General features: G+C 37.1%; 1 pseudogene; it reads right to left on the reverse strand.

Moving 5' to 3' along the window:
* Window positions 1-559: 559 nt before the first annotated feature.
* LOC131183728 (U6 spliceosomal RNA) lies at window positions 560-625 on the reverse strand (annotated as a pseudogene).
* Window positions 626-9,704: the final 9,079 nt, after the last annotated feature.

Genomic DNA, 9,704 nt, shown 5'->3' on the forward strand with positions numbered 1-9,704 from the left:
GAGAACTTCCCAGGAGGTCACCCATCCTAGGATTTCTCTCAAGCGAGCACGTTTAACCCTGGAGTTCTTCCAACTCTCCAGGCCATTCCACCAAAAGGCGCCTCTAGTGATTAGTTCCCCCATTTTATATATCATTACTTTTTGAACCCAAGACCATCTCCGTGCTTTGCCGATGTGGGATTTGCCTAAGGGACCTTCTCCCCCCCTTTCGGGACTCAGCGTCCTCGCTGAGGTTTGCCCCACCATCGCTCAAGAGGACACGCGAGCGGCTCTGATACCAATTATAACGATCGGGCTCCAATCACTAGAGGAATTGTCCGCTTTGGCCATAAGCCTCACGGTTTTGTCCCATAGGTGGAATGGAGAACTTCCCAGGAGGTCACCCATCCTAGGATTTCTCTCAATCGAGCACGTTTAACCCTGGAGTTCTTCCAACTCTCCAGGCCATTCCACCAAAAGGCGCCTCTAGTGATTAGTTTCCCATTTTATATATCATTACTTTTTGAACCCAAGACCATCTCCGTGCTTTGCCGATGTGGGATTTGCCTAAGGGACCTTTAAAAATTTGGACCATTTCTCGATTTGTGCGTGTCATCCTTGCGCAGGGGCCATGCTAATCTTCTCGACCTCCTGGGAAGTTCTCCATTCCACCTATGGGACAAAACCGTGAGGCTTATGGCCAAAGCGGACAATTCCTCTAGTGGTTGGTTCCCGATCGTTACACCTTTCAACCTAAATGCACCTCAATCATTCCATATCACATTTCAAATTTAAACTTCTAATATATAACAACCTAACATTCTATAATTACACAACCTTCCCATACATCCATACCTAACAACATTTTCATAATATAATTGAAGAATGACAAGAGTTTTAATAAATATTAACTTAACAAAATTAAGCTCAATTACTTACCTCCATTTTATAAAGTCAAAACCCTAAGTCTATCTCCCAATGTTATTTTAGCTTGATTTCTCCTTAGATATGAATTCTTTTCTTAGGTAGGTATGGGAAAGCTTTTAAGATTGGTAAATTGGAAAGGAGGGAGAAATTTGGAGGTAAGGATTAAATTTGAAATGGTAAAGTAATGGAAAAATTAAGAGAGAAAGTGGAGAGGATGAAGAAAGAAAATAAAAGAATGAAGAAGAGTGGAGGATGGGAGGAAAATGTCCTCCCTCTCTTCTTTATATATATATATATATATATATATATATATATATATATATATAATTTGTTTCTTAAAACTTCACCTTAAGAGTGCTATGTGTCAAATATCTATGGTGTAGGAAAAATTTCCTTCTTACTCCCTCTTATTTGCCATCTTGCACTATAAATCCTTAGTCAAACATCTCATTACCTACAACATCACATTTTTTTTAATTTTAGTCCCCATTAAATATTTATTTTGATTATTATCAGAGTCTAAGGTTTAATAATAAAACTCAATAATGTAGACTTTTAATTTCATAAACTTTATTAACTAACCCAAATTTCCTCTAGCACTAGGGTAACTCAACCAACTATAATTCTACCAATTTACTAAATCTAATTTAATTAACAGAAATAAAAGTACAACAATTTCATAAATTATACATATACAAGACATTTAAATTTTTGGGGTGTTACAAAGACATTGGTCGACATAAGATCCCTTAAGTCCATAGCTAGCATTTCATGTTATAAAGACCAAAATAAAGCCCGCTATCCAATATGTCATACTCTGGTGGTTTTCTATTTTTGGTTTTTCAAAAAACAAAAGCTATTTTTTGATTTTTCATTGTGTTTTCTAAAAACTGTTTACAATATCATTATTTTTACAAAAACTTTTATAGGAAAAAAATAATAAAAATTATTTAAAAAATGTATGACAATAATAAAATAAATAAGTATATTTTAAAAAAAATAATTGAATAAATATATATTTAAAGAAAGTTTTGTGATATTTAACAGTAAAAAAATTTATGATAATAATCACTACAAAAGTTCAAAACATGTAATAATAAAAAAAAAAAGTAGTAACTAATGCATAAGTTAAGTTTATCATAGAAGTGTAAAATAAAATTACTGAGTATTATAATTTTGCCATAAAATTTATGCTATTCGATTTTGAACATTGCTCATTTGATGAAGTTGACTTGGATTAATTGTCACGACTCAAAATTCTGAACCGTGACGGCGCATAATTTAAATATTCTTAAATTATGCATGCCTTATCAGAGTATCTTGAATGAATATATTGTCACTTACTAATCCCAAAAATAGACAAAATCCAAATAGACAAAATGCTGAATAAACATCATAAATATCCCATAAGTAAACTGCGGAGTCTCTACAGATTTCAATAAAAACTTAAACTGTTCAATAAACTAAACTAATTATTAGCCCGAGAAAACATGAATTCGGGCATACCATGAGAACAAATCAAAGTTGTCCCTCTCCAGAAAATGGACTGAATATTTGGATCAGCTGCAGAATTCTACTGATCTGAAACAGATAACAGACAGAGAAAACATGGTTTGAGCTAGATGCTCAGTGAATGATAATTATAGCACACAACGGAATAGGAACAGGCAGACGCTTGATTAATTTCACAATAAATTTTCTATTCAATAAAATCATGCTCATGCTGTCAAAATCATTAATAAAATAACTTCATAAAATATATATATATATAAAAGAAATTCATTCAATAAAAATTTTATGGTACAGTGCACCAGGGTGATGATACCCCACATCACCAAAGGCCAGATGGTAAGCGCGCTACCAGATATCAGATACCTTCCTCCTCCTTCACAGATATCAATGCATTTGATACTAATGCAAACCATAAACTGCAATGATGTATGACTCGACAATGCAACCTAATACCATGATAGTCCACACGGCGAGGCTAGATAACAGAAACAGATACTGGGCACAGGTACCAATTCAAAATAGAAAATCAATTTGTACAAATCAATCAAAATCAATAAAAAATTTCAGATAGCAAATAATAACTGATAGTGCAATTCCAATAATGTATTTCAATAGTTTCAGAGAGTCGATAAAATCAAATCAATCTCAAATCAATTTAGTAACACATCGATAAATTTTATAGTCAAATATCAATCAATATAAACACATTAAAGGCCTGTTCCCGGAATCCTAATGGGTCTAATGTAGAGATAGTTGACAAAATCAATTATTTAATCAAAATCGAAATAAAATTCAATAATAAAATAAAACTCTAGAAAATCACATATAAAATAATTGTTAAAATATTAATTTAAAATTTCATTTAATAACAAACTTAATGCTAAGAAATTTTAAAATGGATTAAAACGGTGCCATGTACTATGATTACCGCTCACCTGGAGCCTCCAAGACAATAGTTATTTTCAATGAAAGAGAGACAATTTCAATTGACTGATTGAATATTCGAATCTCCTACACATCCAAAGTATTAAAAAAAAAATCAAATAATATTAAAATAAAATAACTTATATATACATACACACGTGCAGGGACGTGGACGAACAGGGACGCTTCCAATTGGAGACGTGGACGAGGATGCTTCCAGTTGCTTCCAACATATATGTATAATGAACAGGACGCTTACAATTGTTTCCGATATATATATATATATATATATATATATATATATATATATATATATATATATATATATATATATATTCAAAGTTATCGTTTCACAGTAATTATGATCAACTCAATTCAATGTTAATAATAAAAAAAAAAATAAATTTCTAGAGTAATTGTAACAAATCAATGAAAGAAAATAAAATCAAATTCACCCATTATTGAATAAAGAATGAGAATTTTTACCTTGAAAACAAAATCGAATGTGATGAATAGAGAAGTAAAAATTTAGGAATTCTCTGTTGAGAGTATTTGATAGAAAAAGGAGGTGACAAACAGGTTTTGAAAGCAAAGTTTTGCAGAAGAGATGATTATGGTATATATATATTTCAAGAGTTCTATTAGGTGTAGAATGGGATAAGAGTTATTATTGAACTGGGTTGTTCAGATTATAGATATATATTTAATTTCAAAAATAATATATATATATAAATAAGCAGACCATCCAATGAAATATATATATATTTTTATAAATATATTAAATTATTGTTAGCTAATTAAAATAAAATAATAATAAATAATAAATGTATATAGGTTTCCACATACTTTCCCCCTTAAAAAAATTCGGTCCCCGAATTTGAATAGACAAAATTCTAACCTGAAGAATCAAATAAGTGAGGATATTTGGCTCGCATTTTAGATTCTGCCTCCCATGTGGCCTCACTACTTGAGTGATTATGCCACAAGACTTTGATCAAAGCCACTTCCTTAGACCGGAGTTTCCTAATTTGTCGATCTAAAATCTTTACTGGTTGTTCCTCATATGACATATCATCCCTAAATTGCATGGTTTGAGGTTGTAAAATATGAGATGGATCTGGTACATACTTCCTAAGCATAGAAATATGGAAAACTGGATGTACATGTGCAAAACCAGGTGGAAGGGCTAAACGGTAAGCAACTGCTCCAATTCTCTCCAAAATTTCAAATGGACCAACAAAACGAGGGCTAAGCTTCCCTTTCTTCCCAAACCTCATGATTCCTTTCATAGGAGAAACTCTCAGAAATACATGATCACCAATCATAAATTCTACATCTTTACGCTTAGGGTCAGCATAACTTCTCTGTCGACTTTGAGCAGTCAAAAGTCGATCACGAATTAGTTGAACCTTCCCTGAAGTTAATTGTATCAACTCTAGTCTAGTAAGCCTTCTTTCTCCAACTTCATCCCAACAAACAGGTGACCTACACTTTCGACCATATAATGCCTCAAATGGAGCCATCTCTATACTTGCCTGATAACTATTATTATAAGCAAACTCCACTAAAGGCAAATGATGATCCCAATAGCCACCAAAATCCATAACGCATGCACGAAGCATGTCCTAATGTCTGTATGGTCCTTTCTGACTGTCCATCCGTCTGAGAGTGAAAAGCAGTACTAAAGTCTACTTGTGTTCCTAAAGCTTCTTGGAATTACTTCCAAAATCGAGAAGTAAACTGAGTACCACTATCAGAGACAATGGAAATTGGAACTCCATGAAGACTAACAATCTTGTTTATATACAACTGTGCAAGTTTAACAAAGTCATATGTAGTCTTCATAGGAAGGAAATGAGCAGATTTTGTCAATCTGTCCACTATCACCCAGATTGCATTGTAACCACCTCGTGTACTAGGTAAACCCACAACAAAGTCCATAGCAATATGCTCCCACTTCCACTCAGGAATAGGCAATTGCTGAAGTAACCCAGATGGTCTCTGATATTCTGCCTTAACCTGCTGACAAGTCAAACATTTAGCAACAAAGTCTGCAACATCCCTCTTCATGCCACCCCACCAATAATGCTCCCTTAAATCACCGCACATCTTAGTTGAACCTGGGTGTACTGTGTAAGCAGAATGGTGTGTCTCCTCCATGATTTCTCTTCTCAACTCATCAATATTGGGGACACAAAGTCTAGTGCCATAACGAAAAACTCCATCATCATTCAACATGAATCCTTGAGCTTGGTTTTGATGAATATTATCTATAATCTCACACAGTTGAGAATCCCTCTTTTGAGCAGCCTTAATTTGATCAATCAAGATAGGCCTAATTCGAAAATGTGCTAAGAGTGATCCAGCTATGATTTCAAACTCTACTCCTTGATCTAGCAACTCATGTAATTCACCAATCAAAGGCCTCATCTTGGTAGATATATGGGCTAAACTACCAGAAGACTTCCTGCTTAGAGCATCAGCCACCACATTAGCCTTTCCAGGGTGATACTGTATGGTGCAATCATAATCCTTCAGCAATTCTACCCATCTTCTTTGCCTAAGATTAAGATCACGTTGGTCAAAGATGTATTTAAGACTTTTATGGTTAGTGAAGATTTCACAGGCTCACCATACAGATAGTGTCTCCGGATTTTCAAAGCAAAAATTACTGCAGCTATTTCCAAATCATGAGTTGGATAATTCTGCTCATATCTTTTCAACTGACGAGAAGCATATGCAATAACCCGTCCATGCTGCATCAAAACACATCCTAAACCAATCCTAGAAGCATCACAATATACTACATAACCCCCTGATCCAGATGGAAGGGCTAACACTGGTGCTGTAGTTAAATGAGTCTTAAGCTCCTGAAAACTTTTTTCACAAGCCTCAGACCACTGAAATTTCACATTCTTCTGTGTTAACTTAGTTAAAGGTGCTGCAATACGAGAGAAGTCTTGAACAAGCCGTCTATAATATCCTGCTAAACCCAAGAAACTACGAATCTCTGACACTGTTGTGGGTCTAGGCCAATGAAGCACTGCCTCAACTTTCTTCTTATTAACGCATACCCCATCCTTAGATACTGTATGGCCTAGGAAAGCCACACTATCTAACCAAAACTCACATTTTGAGAACTTGGCATATAGCTTGTGTTTTTGTAAGGTCTGAAAGACAATTCTCAAATGCTGCTCATGCTCCTCCTTACTCTTTGAGTACACTAGAATGTCATCGATGAACACTATAACAAATTGATCTAAGAAAGGCTTGAAAACTCTATTCATGAGATCCATAAAAGTGGCCGGGGCATTGGTAAGACCAAAAGACATTACAAGAAATTCATAGTGTCCATACCTAGTCCTAAAGGCCGTCTTGAGTATGTCTTCTTTCTTGACCCTCAATTGATGATACCCAGATCGAAGATCAATCTTGGAAAAATATTTTGCACCTTGAAGTTGGTCAAACAGGTCAGCTATGCGTGGATGAGGATACTTATTACGCACAGTTACCTTATTCAATTGCCTATAATCAATGCACATTCTCAAAGACCCATCCTTCTTCCATACAAATAACACAGGAGCACCCTATGGAGAAACACTAGGGCGAATAAACCCCTTATCTAGTAGGTCCTGTAGTTGCTCCTTCAACTCCTTAAGTTCTGCGAGTGCCATACGATAAGGTGGCATAGATATGGGCTCAATTCTAGGAACTAAGTCTATACCAAACTCTACCTCTCGCTCCAGGGTAAACCTGATAAATCTTCTGGAAACACATCAGGAAATTCCTTAACCACTACAACATTCTCCAAACCTGCACCTTCTACCTGAACATCTCTAACATAAGCTAGATACCCTTTACCCCTCTTTCGTAATAATCGTCTGGCACTCACTACGGAGATAAGATTACTAGAGGCTATACTGTGATCTCCCTGAAATTGAAATTCTGCCTCCCCAGGAATTTTAAAGAGTACAACTTTACTATGACAATCCAATGAAATGTGATAAGTGGCTAACCAATCCATGCCTAAAATCACATCAAACTCAAATATATCTAAAGAAACAAGATTTGTAGCTAATTCCCTATCTCCAATGTGAACTATACATCCCCTATACACCATATTAGTGTCTATTGTGTTCCTCATAGGTGTTGATACAGATAAAGGATACTCTAACAAATTAGGTGGTGTACTAAATATCATGGAAAAGTATGGGGAAACAAAGGAATGGTTGTGCCCCAGTCTTAGCCATAAGCGTCTGTTCAGATGTCTGATTAATAGTTTGAAGTGGTACCTCCCTTGTTGGATCAAGGTTTGCACCATTAAGACCCTTGGCCCTAGCTCTCCTCTTACATTTAACAGACTCAGGCACCTATTCATTTTAATAAACAAGTATTAAATATGAAAATGTGAGCCAAATTAAGACAGGTGAAAAAGTACGAAGGAAGCAGATATCTGTAGCAATGATAAACTGAAAAGACGTTAAGGATCCAATGCTCCGCAAGTTTACTAGACCTTAACCGAGCGGCTCTGATACCAACTTTGTCACGACCCAAAATTCTGAACCGTGACCGGTGCATAATTTAAATATTCTTAAATCATGCAAGCCTTATCAGAGTATCTTGAATGAATATATTGTCACTTACTAATCCCAAAAATAAACAAAATCCAAATAGACAAAATGCTGAATAAACATCATAAATATCCCATAAGTAAACTGCGGAGTCTCTACAGATTTCAATAAAAATTTAAACTGTTCAATAAACTAAACTAATTATTAGCCCGAGAAAACATGAATTCAGGCATACCTGTCGACACCATATTTTGGCCGATCCCCAGAATTAATAAACTTTGAAACCGATCCCCAGTACTAAGTCTCCCTTTGACAGCTAACCACATTTCCGATCTCTCCTCACAAGGAATTGAATCAATACTAAGTCCTCACATCAGTCAAAGCCTTACCGGTCTATTAAATCACTCACCGATCTCTCAAACCCTTTGTCAAACCTCCTGACCAGTCAAGTATATTCCTGATCTCTGTTGACAAACGAAATTGAACTGACACTAGATCTTTGTTACCATTTTTGTTGCCGATCTCTCTTTCAAAAGTTTAAGAATAATCAAAGGTTCCGTTCCGGTTTAATGATGATCCCGATCTTAAATGTTCAAGCCAAATTTCTAATTTTAATCAAGTCCTGTTTAGCGTTGGTTCCCTACCGATCTCATGCTCATTGTGTTTTCCGATCTCTCACACTTAGGTTAATAATCACTTTCAGTTATTTCAACATACTCAGACAATCAAGTGTTTAAATAATTTAGAAATTTTCCGATCACAACCATTCATCGAATAAAAGAGGTATTCCATTTCATTTCATTTCAAAAATTTGTACAAGTTATTCAGCTGGAGGATCACCCCCAGCCTGATCTACATTTTGTCCGTCTCCCCCCTCACCCTCAGCCTCCTCACTCTCCTCACCTTCATCCTTAGGAGCCAGGTTGGCCATCCAAGAGAAGTCCTCCTCAGGGTAACGCTTCTTGAGCTCAGCCAGGAGATCTCTATGGGCATTTACATAAGCGCCAGCCACTCCAGTCACCATCTCTTCCTCTTTCACCTTGAGCTCCTCAGTAAGGTGAGCAAGTTGAGCAGCTTCATCGGCCCGGAGCGCTTGCACTTCCTCAAGAGCATGATCCCGCTCAGCTAGAACATGAGCTTGCTCGGCCAGCTTGTCCTCGTAATACTTCGATCGCCCCTCAAGTTGAGATATGTAGTCCCGAGCGGATGATAGTTGGGATTGGAGGGAAGCTGCTTCATGACCTATCCTCTCGACCTCTTTACCCAGCTGATGCACCTTCTCCCGGATCATGTGTTGATTCACCAAACACTCAACGTTCAAGTTCATAGATCTGGTCAAGATATCATCAAGGCTATCCGGAGACAGCCTATCCCGATCTTCTCGAAGGCAGATAGAGGACGCCAGCACCTTGGCGAAACCAGGATTCTCCCGAACCGTGCAATTTTTCTCCAGTGAATGGACCAAGACCTGGGCACCGCGAGAAAGGGGCCTCATCTGTTGTTGGGAAGGACCCCCTTCCGCGCCCGGAACAACTGGAGGAGGCGGAGGCGGCTCTTCCCTCCGAGGAGGAGATTGGATCACTTCCACCTCGGAGATCGGCGGTCCCGAAGGTTGAGACGAGCCTTCTCATATTTCCCTGGGCTCGTGATGAGGTGTCTGCATCTCCTCGGCCCGCTTCATCTCCCGTACCTTCCGGGAGATCTCCCTCTTTCGCTTCCGGCTCTCCTTGGAGGCTTCGCCGCTTGCCATACCTGCACAAAGAAGAGGTCAGTGAGATCGCTAAGGTCCTG

The sequence above is a fragment of the Hevea brasiliensis genome, chromosome 9, assembly GCF_030052815.1.
Source record: "Hevea brasiliensis isolate MT/VB/25A 57/8 chromosome 9, ASM3005281v1, whole genome shotgun sequence".
NCBI lineage: Eukaryota > Viridiplantae > Streptophyta > Magnoliopsida > Malpighiales > Euphorbiaceae > Hevea > Hevea brasiliensis.